The following is a 14,125-nucleotide window of genomic DNA, read 5'->3' on the forward strand; positions in this document are numbered from 1 at the left end:
AGGATCTGGAGACGGGGAGATGATCCTGGGTTAGCCAGGTGAGCCCTAAAAGTGATTGCATGGCTCCTTGTAAGAGGGAAGCGGAGGCAGATTTGAGAGAGGAGGAAAGCTATAGAACAGAAGAGGAGACTGGAGTGCTTTGAAGATGCTGGAAGGGGCCACGAGCCAAGGAATGCAGCAGGTCCTAGAAACGGGGAAAGGTAAGGCGAGGGGCCCTCTTCTGGAGCCTCCGCAGGGAGGGCGGGCCTGTCAACACCTTGATTTTGGCCAGTGACACCCACTTTGGACTTCCGGCCTCCAGAGCTCTAAGGTGACAGACATGTATTGTAGTAAGCCACTATATTTTTTAAAATAAAATGTTAATGTTTATTTATTTTGAGAGAGAGAGAGAGAGAGCATGAGCCAGCCTGCTTGTGCGAGTAGAGGAGGGGCAGAGAGAGACAGAGAGAGAATCCCAAGCAGGATCCACACGGTCAACGCAGAGCCGGATGTGGGGCTCGAACTCACGAACGGTGAGATCATGACCAGAGCCGAGATCAAGAATCTGACGCTTCACCGACGGAGCCACCCAGGCGCCCCAAGGCCACTGAATTTTTGGCAGTTTGTTACAACAGCTGCGGGCAACTCCGACAGAAATGGGTTGTGTCCTCCTTGTTCTTTTCCTGATTTGTGCTTCAATGCGATCATTTTAAAAGAAGAAGAAGTTTTCACCCTGAAAAGTCATTCGAATTCGGCGCGACGTTTCATACGTGCGCTGGAATGGGTACTTGCCAAACGTAAACAACATCTTGTCCCAGTTCCTACTGTGTCACTGCTTTAAATTTTAAACACAAACAAAAACTATACGGAGTCACCCAGGAGGACTGAGTCAAGTTTTTTTCTTCATCCCTGCGATCACCGAATTGCCAAGGTTTACTCCAAACCTGCTGTTTAAATGCAGGACAAAGCGGGGCGCGTGGGTGGCTCGGTCGGTGAAGTGTCCGACTCTTGATTCCCGCTCGGTCATGGTCTCACGGGTTTGTGAGTCCAAGCCCCTCAGAGCCTGCTTCACAGAGACTGCTTGCGATTCTCTCCCTCTCTCTCTCTTTCCCTCTGTCCCTCTGCTGCTCACGCTCACATGCTCTCTGTCAAAATAAATACATAAACATTAAAACATAAATACATTGGGGCGCCTGGGTGGCTCAGTCGGTTGAGCGTCCGACTTCGGCTCAGGTCACGATCTCGCGGTCCGTGAGTTCGAGCCCCGCGTCGGGCTCTGGGCTGATGGCTCGGAGCCTGGAGCCTGCTTCCGATTCTGTGTCTCCCTCTCTCTCTGCCCCTCCCCCGTTCATGCTCTGTCTCTCTCTTTTTTTTTTTTAATTTTTTTTTTCAACGTTTTTATTTATTTTGGGGACAGAGAGAGACAGAGCATGAACGGGGGAGGGGCAGAGAGAGAGGGAGACACAGAATCGGAAGCAGGCTCCAGGCTCCGAGCCATCAGCCCAGAGCCCGACGCGGGGCTCGAACTCACGGACCGCGAGATCGTGACCTGAGCCGAAGTCGGACGCTCAACCGACTGAGCCACCCAGGCGCCCCGTGTCTCTCTCTGTCTTAAAAATAAATAAATGTTAAAAAAAAAAACAAACCATAAATACATGAACTCTGTGGGGGCTGGATTCACAAACGGCCCCCGGCGCGATCTTGAACCATCCCAGAGTCTTACAAACTACAACTATGTCCCCAAATTGAACACGAGTGGCCGTCCCTGGGCTGGGAACCAGCAGCACGCCTGGGGTTTTCCAAACTGACTCCCACGGAGAATACGGGGTTTATCAGAAGTTAAGTCGCAGAAAACGTGCCGGTATGAAGCTTACAGATGCATTTTTAAAACCCCAACGCGAAAACAATTGTTCAGAACTGAAACCAGCGAAAAAATTTCTCAGGGACGTTGTTGTGAATTGCGGGTTGCCTGGTGTTAACAAAAAGCAGACCAACTTTTGCTGGTTTTATTGTTGTTTTTAAATTCCTCGCGATACTGCGCATCCTCGTCGCCCGCACTTGGGACAGACCACTCCCACCACCTGTCTCGGGTCCCTCACTATTCTTCATGGTCCAGGAAGAGGGAAAGCCAAGACTTCCTCGGACACCCCGGCTCCCCGACCCGGCACCCCACCCCATTCCAGGGGGCTGAGCCATATATCCGGGGCAGTGCATGGTGTGAAAAAAAAGAGCTTGAGGGCAGAGGACGGGGAGAGGAGGGAAATCCACAAAAGACCCCAAACCCTTGCAAGCATGCAGAAGGAGGCTTCCCTCCGTGCTAAGGCTTGCGAGAGAGTTCCAGAAAAGACTGACCTGGGCAAAATTGGCACATCGTGGGTGCCCTGGGCAGCCTCGTCTCTGATTTGGGAAGCCTCTCCCGGGACACCCCAGCCCCACTGAACCTGGCCTCCCAGAGAGCCCTGCCCGGCCCTCCCCAGCCCTCAGGACCTCCCTACACTGGCCTCACACCCTCCATCAAGAACTCACCCACCAGGCCGGCCAGTGACTGTTGCCATGGCCAGGTGCCACGCCCGGCTTGACCGGCCCTGCAAATTGGGAGGACCTGGGAGTCTCCGGGCATGTGTTGTGTCAGCCCGGTGGAGGGGTGAAGTCATCAGGAAGCAGAGGAGCAGCGGGAAGGAGGAAGCGGCCTGGATCTCAGCCACCCTGCCCAGTGCGTCCAGCCGGCCCTCGACCCGGTCACAGCCTCCGGAGGTGAGGCGGTGGCCTGTCTGGTCACCACGGCTCACCCCCATCTTCCCTGATGCCCCTGGGGTGCAGGCACCTCCTTGGGACCTATGGGTTTGGGAGTCAGCAGATCTGGATTCAAATGCTGCCAGTCACGGGCTGTTTGCCCAGACAAGGCCTCACCTGTACCTGGGACCAGAATTGGGGCGTCAGAGCAGCTGTAAGCACCAGACCCGAACATATAGAGGGGGCACCCAGCACAAGGGCAGGCGGGCGGCCTTGGCTTCTCCGTTCCTCCTCCTGGCCCAGTTTTTATCGGAACACCCACACGGGAAGGCTCAGTGTCGTCTGTCCCAGGCCCCCTTCCCTGCCCCGATGACCAGGAAAGGTCTCCCTTGCCCCTTAGAGCAGCAGCTTTGACTGATTTCAACGGGAGCCTTTTGGAAACTAAGCGATCATTTCCTGCGGGGCCAGTGGGGGTGGCGATCGAGGGCTTTAGGGCGCCACTCAAGGTGGCCGCGGGGCAGGCGGCCCCGCTCTGAGACGTGCTAGAGTGGGCGCAGGGGAGGAGAGGGGAGGGCTGAGCAGGGGAGGTGAGCTGAGAGGCACACTAGCCACCGTCAGTATGCAAATCACTCGCCTCCAAGATAAACGATCCGGCTGGAAGGCAGGCAGGGTTCCCAGCGGGAGCCATTTGTCATTTCTACTCCCTACCCGGGAACAAGCCCCAGAGAGCTTCCCCAACCCTCCCTCCCACCCAGGTAGCTCAGCCCGGGCACAGGTGCCCAGAACAAATAGAACAAATAGCGGCCCTCCACCTCCCCACGGCCTTGGCCTTGGGTTGCCCCAGTAGGAGGCTAGGGAAAGCGCTCCTCAGAGGCCGGAGGAGAGGACCCTTGGTCTCTTGGAAAGGACGATGTGGCACCACAAAGCTTTCTCCCTGGGCAGTCAGCTCTCCGGCCAATTGACAAGTGGACGTCCTGCGCGTGAGCTGCTGAGATTTTCCATGACGTCAGCAGAGCCCAACGATATGTGGGGTTCACCCAGCAGGCCTGGCACCGAGGAGAGAAAGTGTGGGGCCGGGCTGTGTTCCAGCAAGAATTTGAGTCATGCTTGGAGCCATAGCCCCGTTCGTAAACGGTTGATGAGAGAAGAGATAGACCAGACAATCCTGGAGACTTTGAAGTTGCCAGAAACCCAATCCAAGTCAACCCACCCTTTCCTTTTGGGGCTCCTCATCTCGAGCGCAAAGGCTTGAGAACATCGCGCCGGGCCAGACTCAAAATGCCACCTGGGAGCAAACAGGCCCCAGGGTAGGGGCTGGCAAAGGAGACTGACTGCAGGTCACGTGCACTGAGCGCATGCTCCGTGCTGCGTTCGCCGTCTCGCAGGCGGGTCTTCTTCATCTTCACGGCCCCGCAAGGCAGTACTCTCCTTGTGCCCATTTCACAGATGACAAAGTTAAGACTCAGAGGCCGAGCCAGTTGCCCAGGGTCATGCAGGTAGGGAGTCCCGTTGACTTTAACTGAACTCAGCTGCCTGAGAGTCCAGGTGGTTCTGCTGACCCAGGTTGGGACACGGCAGGGCAAGGGAGCCAAGAAAGGGCGCCTGAGGATAAAGAGGGTGACCGAAGCCTCGCGAGAGAGGCCCAGGCTCCCTGGGACGGCTGGGGGGCCCTGGAAGTGGCCCCCCCACCCCGATCCTGGAGACAGTTGAGGAATCGGGGAGGAAGCGGAAAGGAGGAGGGGAGCCGTGGGGACGGTGAGTCCCAGCTGTGTTGCAGCCAGAGTGGAGAACAGACGGAGAAGGAGAAGGGGGAAGGGGGAAGTCAGGGAGTCGTCGGCAGGATCGCCAAACAAGGGCAGCGAGGTGGCAGACCACAACGATTATCAGTCTGGAAGCATCCATGGGAGGGTCTGTCTGGGTGTCTCTTCCCAGCGGTGGGTGCGCGAGGAACAGAGGGGCAGGTGAAATCATGGGAGGCTGCCTGGAGGAGGCGTGGTGCACGTTGCTATCAGGGAGATCCAGGTTTCTGTGAGTTCAAGGGAGAGGATGGATGGGCCTTCCCAGGAAACACCGAAGGATGTGGCAGGAACCGGTCCGCTCAGAACGAAAGGGGCTGGGATGGAATTGGCAGAAGGACCTGGTGGACAGGGGACAAAGGAAGCTCAGCTGCTCCCCAGGCATCACGCGATGCCTGTGCGCAACCTGCCCTTCGGCGCGGGCCCCAGAACCGGCATGCCCCCGGTTGTGCCTTGGCCACCTGCCCCCACGCCCCTGCCTGGCACCGTTCTATTCTCCTAGGGGACCCACAGGGCACGGGACAGCCAGTCAGTGCTCTCTTGGAGCAAATAAACGTGATGCCTTGCTAGCGGTGATGAAGAAAAATAGGCAGGGGAGGGGAGGGAGGGGAGGGGGGGGGAGGTTCCTCAGGCCTCTCCCACCCCCAGCCAAGCAGTCTGACCCCCTGGGTTTTATTCTGAGCCTGGCCCCAGCAGGTAGCAGCAGGGCCCAGCAGGGCGACCTGAATCCCACTGAGAACTCAGTCTCTGATCCTGCCTCCCTCGCTGTGACTTTGGGGGAAAAAAAAAAAAGCAACCAGAAAAAAAAGCAAGCTTGGGAAGCAAAGCTCCTTGTCATTTCCAAGTTTAAAGGAGGTACCGAGACAGGATAGTTGTCTCAAGGATCCTGAGCTAGGAGGACGCTGGGTGCACAGGCAGGGGGGCCGGCCAGGCTGTGCTGAATACAGGGGCCTCTCCAGTACGTCCTGCCTCTGCCACCAATCGAGCGGGGCTTTTGCAGTTCTCAGAGAGGTTAAGTAGCCTACCCAAGGTCACACAGCTCCTGTGCACAACCCCTGGCTGATGGCCTTCACAGTCTGGGTTTACCCTTTGCAGGACACTCTACTGTCTTTCTGAGGCAGCCCCCTCCCTGTTCCGGCACCTTCCCGCAGTCCACAGGCCTCTCCTGTCGGCCTCCCAAGGCCTGAAGCTTTAGGCTGGACGGTCTGTCCTTCAGTGCCAGGAGTCTCTGCCCCTTGGGATTAGGAAAAGGGGTGGTGGTTCTGGACAGGTTGCAGGGGTGGAGTCAGGGGGCTTTCGGGCTGGAAGTATTGAGACCAGGAGGGAGAACGTGAGCCCTTGTGAAGTCTGAGCACCTCCTTCCCTTCGGTTCCCCACCCCCCCCCCCCCCCCCCCCCCCGCCTCCGCCGCTCCCCCCCTCCTGCCTGAGAGTCTGAGGTCTCTCATTGGGAACTTGGGAAGCTGTCACTTCCCAATGTCCCCACTGGCCTCCCTTCTCTGGCCCCAAAGCTGATGTCTGCTTCTGCCTCTCCCTCCCAGGGTCCCCAGACCTCCCAGCGAACTGCTGGGTGGGGCCAGGTGCTCAGTTTTCACCTCCCCTGAAATCAGGCGGTTGGCAGCCACCCAGAGCTGTCCTCATGGCGACAGGGCCTGGCCTTCCTCCGCACTGAGAGTGGGGACCCGCAGGGGAAGGCTGTGGGCAAGGTGCTGCACGGTGGCCAGCAGCGGTGGGAGCCAGATTCCTGGGCAGGAGGCAGGGCCCCTCGCCATACCCCTTCCCAGGAGCAGCCCCGGCTGTGAACCTTTCCGTTGGTTCTTGGCGGGCCTCAGCCTAGGAAAAAATCCACCCAAGGCATCTAGGCATCCACTGAGGAGTCAGGGAGTCACTGTGGCTGATGACAGGCATTATCCTGAGCAGGAACCCCAAATGTATCACCAGGGCATCAGAAGGGAGCCAGAGACCGGACTCTGTGTTTTATAAAAGGAAGGCTCTGGACCCAGGGCTGAAGACCCAATTTGGAAGCTTCTCTGCTCCTCACCCTTCTCTCTCCACCCCCAGCCCCCTTCCTGGAGCAAAGGGAAATCCCAGGTCAAGGGTAAAGTCCCCTGCCTTGCCTCAGACTCCCGTTTTGTCAAATAAACAGTCCTAAGGCCCACAATTAATGAAAAGCTTGGAATGTGGCGATTTCCTAGTCCCTGGATTTGAACCCTCCCAGCCCACGATCCTCTGCTAGAGGGAAGGCCTGCCGGGCTCCCTCCTCCCCTGCTCCCTCCTCCCTCCACCTCTCCCCCTCCTTCCTTTGTCCCTCCTCGCCCCTCCCCCTCCCCTCTCCCTCCACCCATCCTCCCTCCCCCCTCCCCAACTCCCTCCTCCCGGCTCCCTCCCTCCCCCAAGCCTCACCGTGTTCTCTGGGCCTCCTAAAGTCTGGTCTTCTTACACGGTGGATGGCTACGGCCTGGGCTGGCGGAGATGATAATTACTGCGTTAGCCCAGTGGCCTGAAGAAAGATGGGGGGGGGGGGCGGGGTGTGGACTGAGAACAGGAGGAAAAGAAGGTTCTTTATTAAATGCAGATGTTTTTAAATCACTGTAATTAACTGGAATGGATACCGAGAATCACAGGCAGAAAAGCTAAATGGGCTTTTGTTTTAACTGTTTGTCATATATTTGAAAGGGTCATTGGAGAATATAACACAGGGATGCCCTCGCGCTCTTCCCGTTTGCTTGTGCCCAGCACAGACTTTCTCTGGGCACACGTGTCGGTGCGCGCGCGCGCACACACGCACACACGTGCACTTGCCCACAAACACACATACACAGGCATATACACGTGCTCACACACACACACACACAGGCACGCAGTGCAGCCAGGCCTGAATGGGTCTTGGCTGGAGGGGGAAACGGGGCTCCACTCGTGCAGCTGTGGAAGCTTCCTCAGGCCTGGGACTTCCTGCACGAACTCAGCGGACACACAGACAGGCTCGCACTGAGCTGTCTGCGTCCGGTCACCGCGGTGAAGGGGTGTGTCCGTGGACCCTTGCAGCCCTCAGTCCACAGAGCCAACCGTGAGTTTTCCCTTCTACGCCCTGTGCCTGTCCTTCTCCAGCCCCATCACGAGAGCAAGGGACGGGGGATGGGGTAGGTGTCCCCAGATTGGGGAGGAGGCTGATGATCCAGAGGTTTCTGGAATGCTCTCCAGGAGCCAGAAACCCGCCCCCCCTTCCCAAAGAAACCGGGTTAAGGCACCAGGTTCCCCACTGTTGTATCTTACATGGCGATTTAGCTACACTGAGAGTCCAGCCAGGACCCAGCCTCACTGGGAACCAATGCCCCCATGGAGTGTCACCTCCCAGCACAGAGCCCTCTCGGATCCTCTGTCCCCCTCTCTCTGCCCCTCCCCCACTCTCTCTCTGTCTCTCAAAAATAAACATCTTTTTAATTTTTTTTAATTATTTTTTTGGGGGGGGACAGAGAGAGACAGAGCATGAACGGGGGAGGGGCAGAGAGAGAGGGAGACACAGAATCGGAAACAGGCTCCAGGCTCCGAGCCATCAGCCGAGAGCCCGACGCGGGGCTCGAACTCACGGACCGCGAGATCGTGACCTGGCTGAAGTCGGACGCTTAACCGACTGCGCCACCCGGGCGCCCCTTTAATTTTTAATCAAAGAAAGGAAAGAAACACTTTCTTCACCTTCTAATGTTCTCCAAATCGAAGCCCATCGTATAATCAACCATCAGGAGAAACCTGCCAGCTGACCGTACATCTTATAATCACGGTGAATTAAAAGAGAGGAAAAAAACTATTGTGGTTCAAGGTGTTCCCCGAGGCTCTCAAGGTGAACACCACCTGCAGCTCTCTAAATTTGGTACAGCCCGCACGCAGGTGTGGACTTCTGTGGTTTGCTGTCGGAAGGGCTTAACACAACCTGGTCACCATGCTCTTAACCACACTGATTTATGAGGAAGGAAACTGGGGGCCACGGGTGTATTCTTACTCGCACGGTCTCTTGTATCTGTTTTCAAAGACGCGTTCCCAGCAGCAGCTGGGGGATTTCTTCGCACGTAGTTTTGTTTTGTTTTGCATTAGCAATGAACCCAATACACCCCCTTTTCTTGGCTCTGGTAGGTTGTTTTCAGTGTGCAATCCTGGTAATTACAGAGAAGAGGCCCCTCAGGTAACTGCTGAGAAAGGTCTCTTAATTTGACCCAATTTTCAATAAAATGCGGAACCTCAGCTCAGCCCCTTGGGAAATCACCGCAGGCCATAATCCCCAGATCTTTCTATTGGAAAGGCCTGGCTTCTGATCTGTTTGCATCTAGCCAGCAGCCCCTCTGTCTGCTGGGTATTTACCGATGGTGGAAACCAGAGGGCCTCCATACCCATGGCAATATCAGTCAGGTGCAGGGATCGCTTCTTCCTTCGGCTTCCTCCTTCTGATAAGAAGCATTATTTGCATCCGCGTTATTTGCGATGATCTGCTTGAACTTGCCTCTCCTCCCGACTGTCAGTGGAAACCCAAAGCAGGATTTGATGCTTTATTCATTATTTACTCGTTTATTTATTGAGTGGTATTTCTACTGCGAACACATTTTTACCGGAAGCAGAAAGAAAACACACTCCAGCTTCTCAGCCCCCAGCTCCCCTCCCCTGCCCAGCTCCTGAGATGCCGTACGTATTCTTAGGAATCCCAAACCCGCCTAGATTTCGCTGTGAAACTCCCTCCCCGGCTGCTTTGGTCCCAGCTTTGCCTTCTGTCCCCCGGTTGGTTTTCCAGCCTGAAGCTTGATCTGGCGGTCTGGAAGCAGACAACAGGAAAGCTCAGTCTCCCTTCAGGGAGAATTCCCTCCCGTGGAGCGTGAATGTTTCCACTCCGGTCCCCAGGAAATGTGGGCGCTTTCTGGAGAGCCGCCACGCAGACTTCAGCATTTGCGGTCCCACGCCTGGGCCCTGGAGCCACAGGGATTCAGCCCTGCCCCCCCCTGCTTTGCACCACGTGTTCAAAGCACACCGAGATGCTAACAGCTCCCCACGCTTTGCCCTTGTCCACTCGTGTGAAACTCAGCTCAGGCACCCGCTCCTCAAAACCCCAGGAGTGCAGGCCTGGCCCCCTAATTTCCCCCCAGGTCCCTGTGCCAAACACCCCATGCTCATCTGAAGTCATCAATCTGTCTGTGTCCCCAACAGGACAGAAGGCTCTTCGGGTGTATTGGAGAGCACTCCTGAAGCGGCGAAGGACAGAAAACTAAGCCAATGAGATGAACCACAAAGAACGTGCTAGGTCCCGGGGCTGAAGGCAGGGCTGGCTTCAGGTGCGGCTTGACGCAGGAGCCCAGACAACGTTGTCAGAACTTGTTGCCGTCCCTCTCTCGGCTTCCCTCCTTTGGCTCCGTTCCCAGCCCCGCTCTCCCTGAGGTGCTCTCAGCAGCGTAACCAGGGGGGAGAAGTCTAGTTTCCCAGTAAGTCAGATCAAAATAGTGGAAGAGTGGCTCATTGGCCTCACTTGTCTTCCCTTGATCGAGTACCCATCTCTCGACCAGAGCCTATGACTGGGAGGATGAGGTGTGTTGATTGAATCCAGGAGGTCATTGGAACGTCACTGTCGTCATCATCAGCATCTCACTGTTAGGCACCTAAAAGGAATGGGTAGGTCCTTAAATAAAAGCTGGGATGGCTATTATCACAAAAAAGGAGGAGTAGAGCTGAGCCACAAAACCACCAATGCCTGCTGGGGCTGGCAGGGGCCGTGCTCAGCCACACTTGTCCAGGAGAGAGAACATTCTAAGAATATAGGAAATTTTAAAAACCCAAAACACTTACCAAAAAAGATCTCACCACTCAAAAGACAATTGTTAGCATTTGGGGGGCTTTTCTATACGTAGGCTTTTTAAACTTTTTAAAAATTATTTTAAACAATTTTTTTTAACATTGATTCATTTCTGAGAGACAGAGAGAGCACGATTGAGGGAGGGGCAGAGAGAGAGGGAGACACAGAATCCGAAGCAGGCTCCAGGCTCTGAGCTGTCAGCACAGAGCCCGACTCGGGGCTTGAACTCACAAACTGGGAGATCATGACCTGAGCCAAAGTCGGATGCTTAACCGATTGAGCCCCCCAGGTGCCCCTTTTTAAAAATTATTTGAGAGAGAGAGAGAGAGAGAGACACGAGTGCAAGTGGGGGAGGGGCTGAGGGGGGGTTGGACAGAGGATCCCAAGAGGGCTCCCAGCTGACAGCAGAGAGCCCGATGCAGGACTCAAACTCACGAACTGCAAATCATGACCTGAGCCGAAGTCAGACGCTCAACCGACTGAGCCACCCAGGCCCCCCTATATGTATGCTTTTTTAATGTAGCTGTGGTCATATTATCTATGTGTTGGATGTCTTACTTTTTTTCACTTAACACTACAGCATTCGTGATACGTTGGAAATGATGCATACTGATCTATTTGATCATTGTGGAACAGGTTGCTTTTTAAATATATGCTATGATAAAAATACAACCTGAAGCATTTTTAAATTTTGCCTTGGGTAGACGAGGTGATTCTTTAAAAAGTGGGTGATCTCTGGGGCGCCTGGGTGGCTCAGTCGGTTGAACGTCCGATTTCGGCTCAGGTCATGATCTCGAGGTCTGTGAGTTCGAGCCCCGCGTCGGGCTCTGTGCTGACAGCTCAGAGCCTGGAGCCTGTTTCGGATTCTGTGTCTCCTTCTCTCTCCGACCCTCCCCCATTCATGCTCTGTCTCTCTCTGCCTCAAAAATAAATAAACGTTAAAAAAAATTTTTTTAATAAAAATTTAAAAAAAAGTGAGTGATCTGACCTCAGGAACCCATCCTGATGACCCTTGATTTCCAAACCCTGCCTCGGTCCGCGCTCCCCAGCCGTCGTGGGCAGGGCGTTCTGTTTGGCATCCCAGATACACCCAGCTTCACCCAGGGAACCACACTGGATTCTCTGGTGATAAATTCATCACTGGGATGTGGCCACCCTCCTAAAATTCTCTTCGGGGAACGATTTTCTGAGGTCTCACTTCGTGCCTAATTGACAACTTTCTTTAATGGGCTGGGATGATAACTCTTTCTTGACGCCACAAATGATGATTAATGGAGCTCCAACAGGACACGGGCTTCGCTTTATTCTCACCTTCATTATTTTAATCTCTCTCTGAATGACCGTCTAATGGATCTGTATTGCTGTCACACTGCAGGAATGGTGGGTGGGTGTCCATAAATCCTGCAAAACCACGAGAGGGCCCCCCGCTGGAACGCCGAGGCCACGGACAGACTCAGTGAAGAGCCTGCCCAGCCCTTGGCTGCAGGAGGGGTGAAGGCAACAGGCAGAAATTATTGTAACGTGGCCGGGTGGCATCAGTGTCCCCAGAATGGCACTGAGAGTTCAATTATAGTCACTCCTTGAGGGAAGGGATGAGAGGCAGAGGTTGAAATGGCAACTTGCAAACTATCCGGAACGCAAAGGATGGTGGGAAATTAAATAATGAAGCTGCGATTCATTCATTCAGTCCTTTGACATTTTACTGAGCTCATCGGTCGGTGCCGGGCGCCGGGAAATCAGCAAAATTGGAATGGCCCAGCCCTCCAGAGGCTCACAGCCTCCATGTTGGAAAAGACCTACAATCCAACGATGGCCATGAGCAAAGTGTTTCGAAGTGACGTAGGTTAGCAGGGTGGGGTTCACAGGCACAGGACCTGTGCAGTCCCACGGGCCGCCCACGTAGAAGGACCTCGCACTTGGGTTAATGCTCTGCTTTTGTTAGCCTTTAAACTCATCCATTCTGGGGGCGCCTGGCTGGCTCAGTGGGTAGAGCATGCGACTCTCGATCTCGAGGTCGTGAGTTCAAGCCCCATGTTGGACGTGGAGCCTACTTTTTTTTTTAATTTTTTTTAATGTTTATTCGTTTTTTGATAGAGACAGAGCGTGAGTGGGGGAGGGGCAGAGAGAGAGGGAGACACAGAATCCGAAGCAGGGTGGAGCCTACTTAAAAAAAAAAAAATGCATTCATTCTGCAAAGACTTATTGAGTGCCTACTATGGGCCAGACACACCTCTGGGTGCTGAAGACGACACAGACACAAATCCAGGACAGGCAGCAGCAAATAATTATGGAAAACTTGTAAGATGCCTCATGGGAGTAGGTGCCCGGGGAGGAGGGCAAGACTGGAGACAAGGTAAGGGCAATCCTAGGATGCTCGTTTGTGCCGTCTGCAAATACAGAATGACCGCCTACTATGTGCTAGGCGGCTGGGATGGTTAATTTTACGTGTCAACTTGGCTTGGCTCCACTACGATATTCAGTTGTTGGTCAAACGCCAGTCTAGACGTTTGCTATGACATTTATCAGATTTTTTAGACGCAATTAGCATTTAAATCGATAGGCTTGGAGTAGAGCAGATTACCTTTCAAGATGTAGATGAGGCTTATCTAATCAGTTGAAGGCCTTATGAGAGAGTGAGAGAGAGAGAGAGAGAGAGAGAGAGAGAGAGAGAGAGAAACTGAGGTCCCCTTGAAGGAGAAGGAATTCTGCCTCCTTACTGCCTTTGGACCCATCAACCCTTCCTTCCCTGTGTCTCCGGCCTGCCGCCTCCCTGCAAATTTCAAACTTGCCAGCCCCGGCCAATTCCTTCACATCGCTCGCCCTCTCCCTCCCTCTCCCTCTCATTCTTGTTCTTTCTGTATACCTTTTTTTTTTTTTAGTTCTTTTTTTTTTAATTTTTTTTTTTTAACGTTTATTTACTTTTGAGACAGAGAGAGACAGAGCATGAATGTGGGAGGGTCAGAGAGAGAGGGAGACACAGAATCTGAAACAGGCTCCAGGCTCTGAGCTGTCAGCACAGAGCCCGACGCGGGGCTTGAACTCACGGACCGTGAGATCATGACCCGGGCCGAAGTCGGGCGCTCAACCGACTGAGCCACCCAGGCGCCCCTCTGTATACCTTTTTACCTACCTCTCTCTCTCTCCCGTTGGTTCTGTTTCTCTGCAGAACCTGAACCGATACCGCAAAGCACAAGGCACGGCTACTGGTTCCCCGCTGCTCCCTAGCTGCCAGGGTCAGAATGCAAAGGGACGGGGGTGCGTCCCGGCCCAGGGACGCGTCTCACGACTCCCCTCCTTGAAGTCTCTACCGCAAAGAGCGTGGGAGCTGCCCCTACCCGTGCCAGTGGTCAGATCGCAGGTGCCTTCCCATTCCCCCCCCCCGGGGGTCTGGGGGCGGGAGAGCCCCCCACCTTGCCCCTCGCCAAAGTGCCCAGCGGGCCCTTCGTGCAGAAGAGAGGCTTGCTTTCTTCCTGACGGCTGCTGTGTTCGGCTTGAGTTGAACCGACTCGGGATGGACTCCCCTTGCGGCAGGCACGGCCCTTAAATCAAGCCCGATGAAATCTCGCAAAAGCCGCTGATCACCGCAGCGGCTGGCACTGTGCACGCGGTCATCTGCACACACGGTCCCCCCAGACGGACTGTGGCCTGCGAGTGGCCGGAGGCTGCTGCTGCAGCCATCTGGACGAGGTACAACAAGGCCTTTGAGTGAGAAGTACAGGATTCTCCGAAGAGATTTTTGCTGGAGTGCCAGGCTCTGCTTTTTTTTTTTTTTTTTTAACATGGAAACGCGTG

General features: G+C 54.7%; 1 non-coding gene across 1 annotated transcript; it reads left to right on the forward strand.

The window, feature by feature from the left end:
* Window positions 1-12,301: 12,301 nt before the first annotated feature.
* On the forward strand, window positions 12,302-12,374 carry TRNAE-CUC. The gene has a single exon. It is a non-coding gene; the product is annotated as a tRNA-Glu (tRNA).
* Window positions 12,375-14,125: the final 1,751 nt, after the last annotated feature.

Source organism: Felis catus, chromosome E1, assembly GCF_018350175.1.
Source record: "Felis catus isolate Fca126 chromosome E1, F.catus_Fca126_mat1.0, whole genome shotgun sequence".
NCBI classification, from domain to species: Eukaryota; Metazoa; Chordata; class Mammalia; order Carnivora; family Felidae; genus Felis; species Felis catus.